General features: G+C 41.3%; 30 non-coding genes across 30 annotated transcripts; all 30 read right to left on the reverse strand.

Annotated features, from left to right (window-relative positions):
• Nucleotides 1-160: 160 nt before the first annotated feature.
• Nucleotides 161-279, reverse strand: LOC142477576 (5S ribosomal RNA). The gene has a single exon (XR_012792509.1). It is a non-coding gene; the product is annotated as a 5S ribosomal RNA (ribosomal RNA).
• Nucleotides 280-565: 286 nt separating this feature from the next.
• Nucleotides 566-684, reverse strand: LOC142477514 (5S ribosomal RNA). The gene has a single exon (XR_012792449.1). It is a non-coding gene; the product is annotated as a 5S ribosomal RNA (ribosomal RNA).
• Nucleotides 685-970: 286 nt separating this feature from the next.
• LOC142477539 (5S ribosomal RNA) lies at nucleotides 971-1089 on the reverse strand. The gene has a single exon (XR_012792473.1). It is a non-coding gene; the product is annotated as a 5S ribosomal RNA (ribosomal RNA).
• Nucleotides 1090-1375: 286 nt separating this feature from the next.
• Nucleotides 1376-1494, reverse strand: LOC142477607 (5S ribosomal RNA). The gene has a single exon (XR_012792539.1). It is a non-coding gene; the product is annotated as a 5S ribosomal RNA (ribosomal RNA).
• Nucleotides 1495-1780: 286 nt separating this feature from the next.
• Nucleotides 1781-1899, reverse strand: LOC142477540 (5S ribosomal RNA). Its single transcript, XR_012792474.1, has one exon. It is a non-coding gene; the product is annotated as a 5S ribosomal RNA (ribosomal RNA).
• Nucleotides 1900-2185: 286 nt separating this feature from the next.
• Nucleotides 2186-2304, reverse strand: LOC142477577 (5S ribosomal RNA). The gene has a single exon (XR_012792510.1). It is a non-coding gene; the product is annotated as a 5S ribosomal RNA (ribosomal RNA).
• A 286-nt stretch (nucleotides 2305-2590) lies between these two features.
• On the reverse strand, nucleotides 2591-2709 carry LOC142477609 (5S ribosomal RNA). The gene has a single exon (XR_012792541.1). It is a non-coding gene; the product is annotated as a 5S ribosomal RNA (ribosomal RNA).
• Nucleotides 2710-2995: 286 nt separating this feature from the next.
• LOC142477541 (5S ribosomal RNA) lies at nucleotides 2996-3114 on the reverse strand. Its single transcript, XR_012792475.1, has one exon. It is a non-coding gene; the product is annotated as a 5S ribosomal RNA (ribosomal RNA).
• A 286-nt stretch (nucleotides 3115-3400) lies between these two features.
• LOC142477578 (5S ribosomal RNA) lies at nucleotides 3401-3519 on the reverse strand. Its single transcript, XR_012792511.1, has one exon. It is a non-coding gene; the product is annotated as a 5S ribosomal RNA (ribosomal RNA).
• Nucleotides 3520-3805: 286 nt separating this feature from the next.
• LOC142477611 (5S ribosomal RNA) lies at nucleotides 3806-3924 on the reverse strand. The gene has a single exon (XR_012792542.1). It is a non-coding gene; the product is annotated as a 5S ribosomal RNA (ribosomal RNA).
• A 286-nt stretch (nucleotides 3925-4210) lies between these two features.
• On the reverse strand, nucleotides 4211-4329 carry LOC142477551 (5S ribosomal RNA). The gene has a single exon (XR_012792485.1). It is a non-coding gene; the product is annotated as a 5S ribosomal RNA (ribosomal RNA).
• Nucleotides 4330-5006: 677 nt separating this feature from the next.
• Nucleotides 5007-5125, reverse strand: LOC142477579 (5S ribosomal RNA). The gene has a single exon (XR_012792512.1). It is a non-coding gene; the product is annotated as a 5S ribosomal RNA (ribosomal RNA).
• Nucleotides 5126-5411: 286 nt separating this feature from the next.
• LOC142477612 (5S ribosomal RNA) lies at nucleotides 5412-5530 on the reverse strand. Its single transcript, XR_012792543.1, has one exon. It is a non-coding gene; the product is annotated as a 5S ribosomal RNA (ribosomal RNA).
• Nucleotides 5531-5816: 286 nt separating this feature from the next.
• On the reverse strand, nucleotides 5817-5935 carry LOC142477542 (5S ribosomal RNA). Its single transcript, XR_012792476.1, has one exon. It is a non-coding gene; the product is annotated as a 5S ribosomal RNA (ribosomal RNA).
• A 286-nt stretch (nucleotides 5936-6221) lies between these two features.
• Nucleotides 6222-6340, reverse strand: LOC142477580 (5S ribosomal RNA). Its single transcript, XR_012792513.1, has one exon. It is a non-coding gene; the product is annotated as a 5S ribosomal RNA (ribosomal RNA).
• A 285-nt stretch (nucleotides 6341-6625) lies between these two features.
• LOC142477613 (5S ribosomal RNA) lies at nucleotides 6626-6744 on the reverse strand. Its single transcript, XR_012792544.1, has one exon. It is a non-coding gene; the product is annotated as a 5S ribosomal RNA (ribosomal RNA).
• Nucleotides 6745-7030: 286 nt separating this feature from the next.
• Nucleotides 7031-7149, reverse strand: LOC142477614 (5S ribosomal RNA). Its single transcript, XR_012792545.1, has one exon. It is a non-coding gene; the product is annotated as a 5S ribosomal RNA (ribosomal RNA).
• A 286-nt stretch (nucleotides 7150-7435) lies between these two features.
• On the reverse strand, nucleotides 7436-7554 carry LOC142477581 (5S ribosomal RNA). The gene has a single exon (XR_012792514.1). It is a non-coding gene; the product is annotated as a 5S ribosomal RNA (ribosomal RNA).
• Nucleotides 7555-7839: 285 nt separating this feature from the next.
• On the reverse strand, nucleotides 7840-7958 carry LOC142477508 (5S ribosomal RNA). Its single transcript, XR_012792443.1, has one exon. It is a non-coding gene; the product is annotated as a 5S ribosomal RNA (ribosomal RNA).
• Nucleotides 7959-8244: 286 nt separating this feature from the next.
• On the reverse strand, nucleotides 8245-8363 carry LOC142477509 (5S ribosomal RNA). Its single transcript, XR_012792444.1, has one exon. It is a non-coding gene; the product is annotated as a 5S ribosomal RNA (ribosomal RNA).
• Nucleotides 8364-8649: 286 nt separating this feature from the next.
• On the reverse strand, nucleotides 8650-8768 carry LOC142477543 (5S ribosomal RNA). The gene has a single exon (XR_012792477.1). It is a non-coding gene; the product is annotated as a 5S ribosomal RNA (ribosomal RNA).
• Nucleotides 8769-9054: 286 nt separating this feature from the next.
• LOC142477582 (5S ribosomal RNA) lies at nucleotides 9055-9173 on the reverse strand. The gene has a single exon (XR_012792515.1). It is a non-coding gene; the product is annotated as a 5S ribosomal RNA (ribosomal RNA).
• Nucleotides 9174-9459: 286 nt separating this feature from the next.
• On the reverse strand, nucleotides 9460-9578 carry LOC142477510 (5S ribosomal RNA). The gene has a single exon (XR_012792445.1). It is a non-coding gene; the product is annotated as a 5S ribosomal RNA (ribosomal RNA).
• Nucleotides 9579-9864: 286 nt separating this feature from the next.
• LOC142477544 (5S ribosomal RNA) lies at nucleotides 9865-9983 on the reverse strand. The gene has a single exon (XR_012792478.1). It is a non-coding gene; the product is annotated as a 5S ribosomal RNA (ribosomal RNA).
• Nucleotides 9984-10269: 286 nt separating this feature from the next.
• LOC142477583 (5S ribosomal RNA) lies at nucleotides 10270-10388 on the reverse strand. The gene has a single exon (XR_012792516.1). It is a non-coding gene; the product is annotated as a 5S ribosomal RNA (ribosomal RNA).
• Nucleotides 10389-10674: 286 nt separating this feature from the next.
• LOC142477511 (5S ribosomal RNA) lies at nucleotides 10675-10793 on the reverse strand. Its single transcript, XR_012792446.1, has one exon. It is a non-coding gene; the product is annotated as a 5S ribosomal RNA (ribosomal RNA).
• Nucleotides 10794-11079: 286 nt separating this feature from the next.
• LOC142477545 (5S ribosomal RNA) lies at nucleotides 11080-11198 on the reverse strand. The gene has a single exon (XR_012792479.1). It is a non-coding gene; the product is annotated as a 5S ribosomal RNA (ribosomal RNA).
• A 286-nt stretch (nucleotides 11199-11484) lies between these two features.
• LOC142477565 (5S ribosomal RNA) lies at nucleotides 11485-11603 on the reverse strand. The gene has a single exon (XR_012792498.1). It is a non-coding gene; the product is annotated as a 5S ribosomal RNA (ribosomal RNA).
• A 286-nt stretch (nucleotides 11604-11889) lies between these two features.
• On the reverse strand, nucleotides 11890-12008 carry LOC142477557 (5S ribosomal RNA). Its single transcript, XR_012792491.1, has one exon. It is a non-coding gene; the product is annotated as a 5S ribosomal RNA (ribosomal RNA).
• Nucleotides 12009-12294: 286 nt separating this feature from the next.
• On the reverse strand, nucleotides 12295-12413 carry LOC142477546 (5S ribosomal RNA). Its single transcript, XR_012792480.1, has one exon. It is a non-coding gene; the product is annotated as a 5S ribosomal RNA (ribosomal RNA).
• Between the last annotated feature and the right edge of the window lie 675 nt (nucleotides 12414-13088).

Genomic DNA, 13088 nt, shown 5'->3' on the forward strand with positions numbered 1-13088 from the left:
TCAGAATTCTATTTTGGAAGGTTGCATTGTGTTGAACTTTCAGAGAAAAAAACGATATATTTCTTTGCCACTGCGGGAAAAAAGTAACAAGAAATTAAACATTTTCATTTGCTGCGAGGAATGCCATGTATATTTTCATTAGGGAAGCGAAAAATAAAAACACCTACAGCACCTGGTATTCCCAGGCAGTCTCCCAACCCAGTACTAATCAAGCCTCACCCTGCTTAGCTTCCGAGATCTGACGGGATCGGGCGCTTTCAAGGTAGTATGGCCGTAGGTGGAGATTGCTGTCTCATGATATCCTCTCATTCTTAAATCCATGAGCCTATATCTTGCTCCATGCATACACAGAGACTGAGAAAATGACAGGTGCACTCAAATGTACTATAGACGGAATTCTTGATGTCAGAAATCTATTTTGGAAGGTTGCATTGTGTTGAGCTTTCTGAGGAAAAAACGATATATTTCTTTGCCACTGCGGGAAAAAAGTAGTAAAAAATGAAACATTTTCATTTGCTGCAAGGAATGCCATGTATATTTTCATTAGGGAAGCGAAAAATAAAAACACCCACAGCACTTGGTATTCCCAGGCAGTCTCCCAACCAAGTACTAATCAAGCCTCACCCTGCTTAGCTTCCGAGATCTGACGGGATCGGGCGCTTTCAAGGTAGTATGGCTGTAGGTGGAGATTGCTGTCTCATGATATCCTCTCATTCTTAAATCCATGAGCCTATATCTTGCTCCATGCATACACAGAGACTGAGAAAATGACAGGTGCACTCAAATGTACTATAGACGGAATTCTTGATGTCAGAATTCTATTTTGGAAGGTTGCATTGTGTTGAGCTTTCTGAGGAAAAAACGATATATTTCTTTGCCACTGCGGGAAAAAAGTAGCAAGAAATGAAACATTTTCATTTGCTGCGAGGAATGCCATGTATATTTTCATTAGGGAAGCGAAAAATAAAAACACCTACAGCACCTGGTATTCCCAGGCAGTCTTCCAACCCAGTACTAATCAAGCCTCACCCTGCTTAGCTTCCGAGATCTGACGGGATCGGGCGCTTTCAAGGTAGTATGGCCGTAGGTGGAGATTGCTGTCTCATGATATCCTCTCATTCTTAAATCCATGAGCCTATATCTTGCTCCATGCATACACAGAGACTGAGAAAATGACAGGTGCACTCAAATGTACTATAGACGGAATTCTTGATGTCAGAATTCTATTTTGGAAGGTTGCATTGTGTTGAGCTTTCTGAGGAAAAAACGATATATTTCTTTGCCACTGCGGGAAAAAAGTAGTAAAAAATGAAACATTTTCATTTGCTGCAAGGAATGCCATGTATATTTTCATTAGGGAAGCGAAAAATAAAAACACCCACAGCACTTGGTATTCCCAGGCAGTCTCCCAACCCAGTACTAATCAAGCCTCACCCTGCTTAGCTTCCGAGATCTGACGGGATCGGGCGCTTTCAAGGTAGTATGGCTGTAGGTGGAGTTTGCTGTCTCATGATATCCTCTCATTCTTAAATCCATGAGCCTATATCTTGCTCCATGCATACACAGAGACTGAGAAAATGACAGGTGCACTCAAATGTACTATAGACGGAATTCTTGATGTCAGAATTCTATTTTGGAAGGTTGCATTGTGTTGAGCTTTCTGAGGAAAAAACGATATATTTCTTTGCCACTGCGGGAAAAAAGTAGCAAGAAATGAAACATTTTCATTTGCTGCGAGGAATGCCATGTATATTTTCATTAGGGAAGCGAAAAATAAAAACACCTACAGCACCTGGTATTCCCAGGCAGTCTTCCAACCCAGTACTAATCAAGCCTCACCCTGCTTAGCTTCCGAGATCTGACGGGATCGGGCGCTTTCAAGGTAGTATGGCCGTAGGTGGAGATTGCTGTCTCATGATATCCTCTCATTCTTAAATCCATGAGCCTATATCTTGCTCCATGCATACACAGAGACTGAGAAAATGACAGGTGCACTCAAATGTACTATAGACGGAATTCTTGATGTCAGAATTCTATTTTGGAAGGTTGCATTGTGTTGAACTTTCAGAGAAAAAAACGATATATTTCTTTGCCACTGCGGGAAAAAAGTAACAAGAAATTAAACATTTTCATTTGCTGCGAGGAATGCCATGTATATTTTCATTAGGGAAGCGAAAAATAAAAACACCTACAGCACCTGGTATTCCCAGGCAGTCTCCCAACCCAGTACTAATCAAGCCTCACCCTGCTTAGCTTCCGAGATCTGACGGGATCGGGCGCTTTCAAGGTAGTATGGCCGTAGGTGGAGATTGCTGTCTCATGATATCCTCTCATTCTTAAATCCATGAGCCTATATCTTGCTCCATGCATACACAGAGACTGAGAAAATGACAGGTGCACTCAAATGTACTATAGACGGAATTCTTGATGTCAGAAATCTATTTTGGAAGGTTGCATTGTGTTGAGCTTTCTGAGGAAAAAACGATATATTTCTTTGCCACTGCGGGAAAAAAGTAGTAAAAAATGAAACATTTTCATTTGCTGCAAGGAATGCCATGTATATTTTCATTAGGGAAGCGAAAAATAAAAACACCCACAGCACTTGGTATTCCCAGGCAGTCTCCCAACCCAGTACTAATCAAGCCTCACCCTGCTTAGCTTCCGAGATCTGACGGGATCGGGCGCTTTCAAGGTAGTATGGCTGTAGGTGGAGATTGCTGTCTCATGATATCCTCTCATTCTTAAATCCATGAGCCTATATCTTGCTCCATGCATACACAGAGACTGAGAAAATGACAGGTGCACTCAAATGTACTATAGACGGAATTCTTGATGTCAGAATTCTATTTTGGAAGGTTGCATTGTGTTGAGCTTTCTGAGGAAAAAACGATATATTTCTTTGCCACTGCGGGAAAAAAGTAGCAAGAAATGAAACATTTTCATTTGCTGCGAGGAATGCCATGTATATTTTCATTAGGGAAGCGAAAAATAAAAACACCTACAGCACCTGGTATTCCCAGGCAGTCTTCCAACCCAGTACTAATCAAGCCTCACCCTGCTTAGCTTCCGAGATCTGACGGGATCGGGCGCTTTCAAGGTAGTATGGCCGTAGGTGGAGATTGCTGTCTCATGATATCCTCTCATTCTTAAATCCATGAGCCTATATCTTGCTCCATGCATACACAGAGACTGAGAAAATGACAGGTGCACTCAAATGTACTATAGACGGAATTCTTGATGTCAGAATTCTATTTTGGAAGGTTGCATTGTGTTGAACTTTCAGAGAAAAAAACGATATATTTCTTTGCCACTGCGGGAAAAAAGTAACAAGAAATTAAACATTTTCATTTGCTGCGAGGAATGCCATGTATATTTTCATTAGGGAAGCGAAAAATAAAAACACCTACAGCACCTGGTATTCCCAGGCAGTCTCCCAACCCAGTACTAATCAAGCCTCACCCTGCTTAGCTTCCGAGATCTGACGGGATCGGGCGCTTTCAAGGTAGTATGGCCGTAGGTGGAGATTGCTGTCTCATGATATCCTCTCATTCTTAAATCCATGAGCCTATATCTTGCTCCATGCATACACAGAGACTGAGAAAATGACAGGTGCACTCAAATGTACTATAGACGGAATTCTTGATGTCAGAAATCTATTTTGGAAGGTTGCATTGTGTTGAGCTTTCTGAGGAAAAAACGATATATTTCTTTGCCACTGCGGGAAAAAAGTAGTAAAAAATGAAACATTTTCATTTGCTGCAAGGAATGCCATGTATATTTTCATTAGGGAAGCGAAAAATAAAAACACCCACAGCACTTGGTATTCCCAGGCAGTCTCCCAACCCAGTACTAATCAAGCCTCACCCTGCTTAGCTTCCGAGATCTGACGGGATCGGGCGCTTTCAAGGTAGTATGGCTGTAGGTGGAGATTGCTGTCTCATGATATCCTCTCATTCTTAAATCCATGAGCCTATATCTTGCTCCATGCATACACAGAGACTGAGAAAATGACAGGTGCACTCAAATGTACTATAGACGGAATTCTTGATGTCAGAATTCTATTTTGGAAGGTTGCATTGTGTTGAGCTTTCTGAGGAAAAAACGATATATTTCTTTGCCACTGCGGGAAAAAAGTAGCAAGAAATGAAACATTTTCATTTGCTGCGAGGAATGCCATGTATATTTTCATTAGGGAAGCGAAAAATAAAAACACCTACAGCACCTGGTATTCCCAGGCAGTCTTCCAACCCAGTACTAATCAAGCCTCACCCTGCTTAGCTTCCGAGATCTGACGGGATCGGGCGCTTTCAAGGTAGTATGGCTGTAGGTGGAGATTGCTGTCTCATGATATCCTCTCATTCTTAAATCCATGAGCCTATATCTTGCTCCATGCATACACAGAGACTGAGAAAATGACAGGTGCACTCAAATGTACTATAGACGGAATTCTTGATGTCAGAATTCTATTTTGGAAGGTTGCATTGTGTTGAACTTTCTGAGGAAAAAACGATATATTTCTTTGCCACTGCGGGAAAAAAGTAGTAAAAAATTTCAGAGGTGCCTATATTCAACCTCCTCCTGTTTGGATTTGAACTCACTACCTCTTCCAAGTATCAGCTTGAACACTGCACACCCCAACTCTGTGAGCCACAAGCTCACCATATAACATGCTAAGTGTTCTGAGGCCTGTATGATATATTTCTAAATGACATGGGAGGCATAAGTGTATTATTGTGACCGTTAAAACAAATACATTCTTGAAGAATTACCTTAAATGGAGAAATTAAATCAGAGACTGAGAAAATGACAGGTGCACTCAAATGTACTATAGACGGAATTCTTGATGTCAGAATTCTATTTTGGAAGGTTGCATTGTGTTGAACTTTCAGAGAAAAAAACGATATATTTCTTTGCCACTGCGGGAAAAAAGTAACAAGAAATGAAACATTTTCATTTGCTGCGAGGAATGCCATGTATATTTTCATTAGGGAAGCGAAAAATAAAAACACCTACAGCACCTGGTATTCCCAGGCAGTCTCCCAACCCAGTACTAATCAAGCCTCACCCTGCTTAGCTTCCGAGATCTGACGGGATCGGGCGCTTTCAAGGTAGTATGGCCGTAGGTGGAGATTGCTGTCTCATGATATCCTCTCATTCTTAAATCCATGAGCCTATATCTTGCTCCATGCATACACAGAGACTGAGAAAATGACAGGTGCACTCAAATGTACTATAGACGGAATTCTTGATGTCAGAATTCTATTTTGGAAGGTTGCATTGTGTTGAGCTTTCTGAGGAAAAAACGATATATTTCTTTGCCACTGCGGGAAAAAAGTAGTAAAAAATGAAACATTTTCATTTGCTGCAAGGAATGCCATGTATATTTTCATTAGGGAAGCGAAAAATAAAAACACCCACAGCACTTGGTATTCCCAGGCAGTCTCCCAACCCAGTACTAATCAAGCCTCACCCTGCTTAGCTTCCGAGATCTGACGGGATCGGGCGCTTTCAAGGTAGTATGGCTGTAGGTGGAGATTGCTGTCTCATGATATCCTCTCATTCTTAAATCCATGAGCCTATATCTTGCTCCATGCATACACAGAGACTGAGAAAATGACAGGTGCACTCAAATGTACTATAGACGGAATTCTTGATGTCAGAATTCTATTTTGGAAGGTTGCATTGTGTTGAGCTTTCTGAGGAAAAAACGATATATTTCTTTGCCACTGCGGGAAAAAAGTAGCAAGAAATGAAACATTTTCATTTGCTGCGAGGAATGCCATGTATATTTTCATTAGGGAAGCGAAAAATAAAAACACCTACAGCACCTGGTATTCCCAGGCAGTCTTCCAACCCAGTACTAATCAAGCCTCACCCTGCTTAGCTTCCGAGATCTGACGGGATCGGGCGCTTTCAAGGTAGTATGGCCGTAGGTGGAGATTGCTGTCTCATGATATCCTCTCATTCTTAAATCCATGAGCCTATATCTTGCTCCATGCATACACAGAGACTGAGAAAATGACAGGTGCACTCAAATGTACTATAGACGCAATTCTTGATGTCAGAATTCTATTTTGGAAGGTTGCATTGTGTTGAACTTTCAGAGAAAAAAACGATATATTTCTTTGCCACTGCGGGAAAAAAGTAACAAGAAATTAAACATTTTCATTTGCTGCGAGGAATGCCATGTATATTTTCATTAGGGAAGCGAAAAATAAAAACACCTACAGCACCTGGTATTCCCAGGCAGTCTCCCAACCCAGTACTAATCAAGCCTCACCCTGCTTAGCTTCCGAGATCTGACGGGATCGGGCGCTTTCAAGGTAGTATGGCCGTAGGTGGAGATTGCTGTCTCATGATATCCTCTCATTCTTAAATCCATGAGCCTATATCTTGCTCCATGCATACACAGAGATGAGAAAATGACAGGTGCACTCAAATGTACTATAGACGGAATTCTTGATGTCAGAATTCTATTTTGGAAGGTTGCATTGTGTTGAGCTTTCTGAGGAAAAAACGATATATTTCTTTGCCACTGCGGGAAAAAAGTAGTAAAAAATGAAACATTTTCATTTGCTGCAAGGAATGCCATGTATATTTTCATTAGGGAAGCGAAAAATAAAAACACCCACAGCACTTGGTATTCCCAGGCAGTCTCCCAACCCAGTACTAATCAAGCCTCACCCTGCTTAGCTTCCGAGATCTGACGGGATCGGGCGCTTTCAAGGTAGTATGGCTGTAGGTGGAGATTGCTGTCTCATGATATCCTCTCATTCTTAAATCCATGAGCCTATATCTTGCTCCATGCATACACAGAGACTGAGAAAATGACAGGTGCACTCAAATGTACTATAGACGGAATTCTTGATGTCAGAATTCTATTTTGGAAGGTTGCATTGTGTTGAGCTTTCTGAGGAAAAAACGATATATTTCTTTGCCACTGCGGGAAAAAAGTAGTAAAAAATGAAACATTTTCATTTGCTGCAAGGAATGCCATGTATATTTTCATTAGGGAAGCGAAAAATAAAAACACCCACAGCACTTGGTATTCCCAGGCAGTCTCCCAACCCAGTACTAATCAAGCCTCACCCTGCTTAGCTTCCGAGATCTGACGGGATCGGGCGCTTTCAAGGTAGTATGGCTGTAGGTGGAGATTGCTGTCTCATGATATCCTCTCATTCTTAAATCCATGAGCCTATATCTTGCTCCATGCATACACAGAGACTGAGAAAATGACAGGTGCACTCAAATGTACTATAGACGGAATTCTTGATGTCAGAATTCTATTTTGGAAGGTTGCATTGTGTTGAACTTTCAGAGAAAAAAACGATATATTTCTTTGCCACTGCGGGAAAAAAGTAACAAGAAATTAAACATTTTCATTTGCTGCGAGGAATGCCATGTATATTTTCATTAGGGAAGCGAAAAATAAAAACACCTACAGCACCTGGTATTCCCAGGCAGTCTCCCAACCCAGTACTAATCAAGCCTCACCCTGCTTAGCTTCCGAGATCTGACGGGATCGGGCGCTTTCAAGGTAGTATGGCCGTAGGTGGAGATTGCTGTCTCATGATATCCTCTCATTCTTAAATCCATGAGCCTATATCTTGCTCCATGCATACACAGAGATGAGAAAATGACAGGTGCACTCAAATGTACTATAGACGGAATTCTTGATGTCAGAATTCTATTTTGGAAGGTTGCATTGTGTTGAGCTTTCTGAGGAAAAAACGATATATTTCTTTGCCACTGCGGGAAAAAAGTAGTAAAAAATGAAACATTTTCATTTGCTGCAAGGAATGCCATGTATATTTTCATTAGGGAAGCGAAAAATAAAAACACCCACAGCACTTGGTATTCCCAGGCAGTCTCCCAACCCAGTACTAATCAAGCCTCACCCTGCTTAGCTTCCGAGATCTGACGGGATCGGGCGCTTTCAAGGTAGTATGGCTGTAGGTGGAGATTGCTGTCTCATGATATCCTCTCATTCTTAAATCCATGAGCCTATATCTTGCTCCATGCATACACAGAGACTGAGAAAATGACAGGTGCACTCAAATGTACTATAGACGGAATTCTTGATGTCAGAATTCTATTTTGGAAGGTTGCATTGTGTTGAGCTTTCTGAGGAAAAAACGATATATTTCTTTGCCACTGCGGGAAAAAAGTAGTAAAAAATGAAACATTTTCATTTGCTGCAAGGAATGCCATGTATATTTTCATTAGGGAAGCGAAAAATAAAAACACCCACAGCACTTGGTATTCCCAGGCAGTCTCCCAACCCAGTACTAATCAAGCCTCACCCTGCTTAGCTTCCGAGATCTGACGGGATCGGGCGCTTTCAAGGTAGTATGGCTGTAGGTGGAGATTGCTGTCTCATGATATCCTCTCATTCTTAAATCCATGAGCCTATATCTTGCTCCATGCATACACAGAGACTGAGAAAATGACAGGTGCACTCAAATGTACTATAGACGGAATTCTTGATGTCAGAATTCTATTTTGGAAGGTTGCATTGTGTTGAGCTTTCTGAGGAAAAAACGATATATTTCTTTGCCACTGCGGGAAAAAAGTAGCAAGAAATGAAACATTTTCATTTGCTGCGAGGAATGCCATGTATATTTTCATTAGGGAAGCGAAAAATAAAAACACCTACAGCACCTGGTATTCCCAGGCAGTCTTCCAACCCAGTACTAATCAAGCCTCACCCTGCTTAGCTTCCGAGATCTGACGGGATCGGGCGCTTTCAAGGTAGTATGGCCGTAGGTGGAGATTGCTGTCTCATGATATCCTCTCATTCTTAAATCCATGAGCCTATATCTTGCTCCATGCATACACAGAGACTGAGAAAATGACAGGTGCACTCAAATGTACTATAGACGGAATTCTTGATGTCAGAATTCTATTTTGGAAGGTTGCATTGTGTTGAACTTTCAGAGAAAAAAACGATATATTTCTTTGCCACTGCGGGAAAAAAGTAACAAGAAATTAAACATTTTCATTTGCTGCGAGGAATGCCATGTATATTTTCATTAGGGAAGCGAAAAATAAAAACACCTACAGCACCTGGTATTCCCAGGCAGTCTCCCAACCCAGTACTAATCAAGCCTCACCCTGCTTAGCTTCCGAGATCTGACGGGATCGGGCGCTTTCAAGGTAGTATGGCCGTAGGTGGAGATTGCTGTCTCATGATATCCTCTCATTCTTAAATCCATGAGCCTATATCTTGCTCCATGCATACACAGAGACTGAGAAAATGACAGGTGCACTCAAATGTACTATAGACGGAATTCTTGATGTCAGAAATCTATTTTGGAAGGTTGCATTGTGTTGAGCTTTCTGAGGAAAAAACGATATATTTCTTTGCCACTGCGGGAAAAAAGTAGTAAAAAATGAAACATTTTCATTTGCTGCAAGGAATGCCATGTATATTTTCATTAGGGAAGCGAAAAATAAAAACACCCACAGCACTTGGTATTCCCAGGCAGTCTCCCAACCCAGTACTAATCAAGCCTCACCCTGCTTAGCTTCCGAGATCTGACGGGATCGGGCGCTTTCAAGGTAGTATGGCTGTAGGTGGAGATTGCTGTCTCATGATATCCTCTCATTCTTAAATCCATGAGCCTATATCTTGCTCCATGCATACACAGAGACTGAGAAAATGACAGGTGCACTCAAATGTACTATAGACGCAATTCTTGATGTCAGAATTCTATTTTGGAAGGTTGCATTGTGTTGAGCTTTCTGAGGAAAAAACGATATATTTCTTTGCCACTGCGGGAAAAAAGTAGCAAGAAATGAAACATTTTCATTTGCTGCGAGGAATGCCATGTATATTTTCATTAGGGAAGCGAAAAATAAAAACACCTACAGCACCTGGTATTCCCAGGCAGTCTTCCAACCCAGTACTAATCAAGCCTCACCCTGCTTAGCTTCCGAGATCTGACGGGATCGGGCGCTTTCAAGGTAGTATGGCCGTAGGTGGAGATTGCTGTCTCATGATATCCTCTCATTCTTAAATCCATGAGCCTATATCTTGCTCCATGCATACACAGAGACTGAGAAAATGACAGGTGCACTCAAATGTACTATAGACGGAATTCTTGATGTCAGAATTCTATTTTGGAAGGTTGCATTGTGTTGAACTTTCAGAGAAAAAAACGATATATTTCTTTGCCACTGCGGGAAAAAAGTAACATGAAATTAAACATTTTCATTTGCTGCGAGGAATGCCATGTATATTTTCATTAGGGAAGCGAAAAATAAAAACACCTACAGCACCTGGTATTCCCAGGCAGTCTCCCAACCCAGTACTAATCAAGCCTCACCCTGCTTAGCTTCCGAGATCTGACGGGATCGGGCGCTTTCAAGGTAGTATGGCCGTAGGTGGAGATTGCTGTCTCATGATATCCTCTCATTCTTAAATCCATGAGCCTATATCTTGCTCCATGCATACACAGAGACTGAGAAAATGACAGGTGCACTCAAATGTACTATAGACGGAATTCTTGATGTCAGAAATCTATTTTGGAAGGTTGCATTGTGTTGAGCTTTCTGAGGAAAAAACGATATATTTCTTTGCCACTGCGGGAAAAAAGTAGTAAAAAATGAAACATTTTCATTTGCTGCAAGGAATGCCATGTATATTTTCATTAGGGAAGCGAAAAATAAAAACACCCACAGCACTTGGTATTCCCAGGCAGTCTCCCAACCCAGTACTAATCAAGCCTCACCCTGCTTAGCTTCCGAGATCTGACGGGATCGGGCGCTTTCAAGGTAGTATGGCTGTAGGTGGAGATTGCTGTCTCATGATATCCTCTCATTCTTAAATCCATGAGCCTATATCTTGCTCCATGCATACACAGAGACTGAGAAAATGACAGGTGCACTCAAATGTACTATAGACGGAATTCTTGATGTCAGAATTCTATTTTGGAAGGTTGCATTGTGTTGAGCTTTCTGAGGAAAAAACGATATATTTCTTTGCCACTGCGGGAAAAAAGTAGCAAGAAATGAAACATTTTCATTTGCTGCGAGGAATGCCATGTATATTTTCATTAGGGAAGCGAAAAATAAAAACACCTACAGCACCTGGTATTCCCAGGCAGTCTTCCAACCCAGTACTAATCAAGCCTCACCCTGCTTAGCTTCCGAGATCTGACGGGATCGGGCGCTTTCAAGGTAGTATGGCCGTAGGTGGAGATTGCTGTCTCATGATATCCTCTCATTCTTAAATCCATGAGCCTATATCTTGCTCCATGCATACACAGAGACTGAGAAAATGACAGGTGCACTCAAATGTACTATAGACGGAATTCTTGATGTCAGAATTCTATTTTGGAAGGTTGCATTGTGTTGAACTTTCAGAGAAAAAAACGATATATTTCTTTGCCACTGCGGGAAAAAAGTAACAAGAAATTAAACATTTTCATTTGCTGCGAGGAATGCCATGTATATTTTCATTAGGGAAGCGAAAAATAAAAACACCTACAGCACCTGGTATTCCCAGGCAGTCTCCCAACCCAGTACTAATCAAGCCTCACCCTGCTTAGCTTCCGAGATCTGACGGGATTGGGCGCTTTCAAGGTAGTATGGCCGTAGGTGGAGATTGCTGTCTCATGATATCCTCTCATTCTTAAATCCATGAGCCTATATCTTGCTCCATGCATACACAGAGACTGAGAAAATGACAGGTGCACTCAAATGTACTATAGACGGAATTCTTGATGTCAGAATTCTATTTTGGAAGGTTGCATTGTGTTGAGCTTTCTGAGGAAAAAACGATATATTTCTTTGCCACTGCGGGAAAAAAGTAGCAAGAAATGAAACATTTTCATTTGCTGCGAGGAATGCCATGTATATTTTCATTAGGGAAGCGAAAAATAAAAACACCTACAGCACCTGGTATTCCCAGGCAGTCTTCCAACCCAGTACTAATCAAGCCTCACCATGCTTAGCTTCCGAGATCTGACGGGATCGGGCGCTTTCAAGGTAGTATGGCCGTAGGTGGAGATTGCTGTCTCATGATATCCTCTCATTCTTAAATCCATGAGCCTATATCTTGCTCCATGCATACACAGAGACTGAGAAAATGACAGGTGCACTCAAATGTACTATAGACGGAATTCTTGATGTCAGAATTCTATTTTGGAAGGTTGCATTGTGTTGAACTTTCTGAGGAAAAAACGATATATTTCTTTGCCACTGCGGGAAAAAAGTAGCAAGAAATGAAACATTTTCATTTGCTGCGAGGAATGCCATGTATATTTTCATTAGGGAAGCGAAAAATAAAAACACCTACAGCACCTGGTATTCCCAGGCAGTCTTCCAACCCAGTACTAATCAAGCCTCACCCTGCTTAGCTTCCGAGATCTGACGGGATCGGGCGCTTTCAAGGTAGTATGGCCGTAGGTGGAGATTGCTGTCTCATGATATCCTCTCATTCTTAAATCCATGAGCCTATATCTTGCTCCATGCATACACAGAGACTGAGAAAATGACAGGTGCACTCAAATGTACTATAGACGGAATTCTTGATGTCAGAATTCTATTTTGGAAGGTTGCATTGTGTTGAACTTTCTGAGGAAAAAACGATATATTTCTTTTCCACTGCGGGAAAAAAAGTAGTAAAAAATTTCAGAGGTGCCTATATTCAACCTCCTCCTGTTTGGATTTGAACTCACTACCTCTTCCAAGTATCAGCTTGAACACTGCACACCCCAACTCTGTGAGCCACAAGCTCACCATATAACATGCTAAGTGTTCTGAGGCCTGTATGATATATTTCTAAATGACATGGGAGGCATAAGTGTATTATTGTGACCGTTAAAACAAATACATTCTTGAAGAATTACCTTAAATGGAGAAATTAAATCAGAGACTGAGAAAATGACAGGTGCACTCAAATGTACTATAGACGGAATTCTTGATGTCAGAATTCTATTTTGGAAGGTTGCATTGTGTTGAACTTTCAGAGAAAAAAACGATATATTTCTTTGCCACTGCGGGAAAAAAGTAACAAGAAATGAAACATTTTCATTTGCTGCGAGGAATGCCATGTATATTTTCATTAGGGAAGCGAAAAATAA

This window comes from Ascaphus truei, unplaced genomic scaffold, assembly GCF_040206685.1.
Source record: "Ascaphus truei isolate aAscTru1 unplaced genomic scaffold, aAscTru1.hap1 HAP1_SCAFFOLD_2191, whole genome shotgun sequence".
NCBI classification, from domain to species: Eukaryota; Metazoa; Chordata; class Amphibia; order Anura; family Ascaphidae; genus Ascaphus; species Ascaphus truei.